The sequence below is a fragment of the Sorex araneus genome, chromosome 4 (assembly GCF_027595985.1).
Source record: "Sorex araneus isolate mSorAra2 chromosome 4, mSorAra2.pri, whole genome shotgun sequence".
Lineage (NCBI taxonomy): Eukaryota > Metazoa > Chordata > Mammalia > Eulipotyphla > Soricidae > Sorex > Sorex araneus.
Window position 1 is genome coordinate 94,212,810 of NC_073305.1, and position 808 is coordinate 94,213,617.

General features: G+C 34.9%; 1 non-coding gene across 1 annotated transcript; it reads right to left on the reverse strand.

Annotated features, from left to right (window-relative positions):
* Nucleotides 1–420: 420 nt before the first annotated feature.
* LOC129404493 (U4 spliceosomal RNA) lies at nt 421–566 on the reverse strand. The gene has a single exon (XR_008629893.1). It is a non-coding gene; the product is annotated as a U4 spliceosomal RNA (small nuclear RNA).
* Between the last annotated feature and the right edge of the window lie 242 nt (nt 567–808).

The following is an 808-nucleotide window of genomic DNA, read 5'->3' on the forward strand; positions in this document are numbered from 1 at the left end:
AAGATACTACCCAGATAAAGGTAACTGCAAATGGGCATCGCATGCTTACATAATAGTATATGCAAACAAAATTACTCCATAATTTATTTTTAGTTTCTTCACTAGTATATTTTACAAAGGATACAGCAGCATCTTCTTAATGTTATTATTTGTGAAAATAGCAAAACACATCACTCTGTTGGATTTCTAAGGTGCAAGGAGGATAGAAGGTTGAGTCAGATTGTTGACACTAGAGGGAGAAGAAAAACACTTCCATATCCTCAGCTCATATTGATGGTGTAACAGAAAAATGCCAAAACAAAATTCAAATATTATTAAGATATATGCTATACTGTGACATATCAAATAGCAATTCTAGAAAATAAAATACCCACTTTTTCTTTTTTTATTATTTATTCGTTTATTTTTTTCTCTTTCAAAACTGAAATATTTGGTCTCTGTGTCAATTAAAATTGTCAGTCTGCCTATATTTCTACTTGTAACAACAGGATATTGGAGTTTTCAATTAGCAATACTCACCCCTTGGATAAACCTCATTGGCTACAAAACTGCCCCTGGGCAAGGCTATTTATTTTGGCCTGGAAAGGGCATACCCATCTGTGCTCAGGGCTTACTCCTGGTGCTGCAACCAGGCATAACTTGGTCAGCTTGGGGGTTCATATGAGTTCTGAGGACTGAACCCATTTCGGCCACACATGAGGCAAATATCCTACCGGTTGTGCTTTCTGTCTAGCCCTAAATACCTACTTTATGTTTTTCAATTATTTTATTATTATTACACTTTCTTAGTCTTTTATCTTGCCTTTAT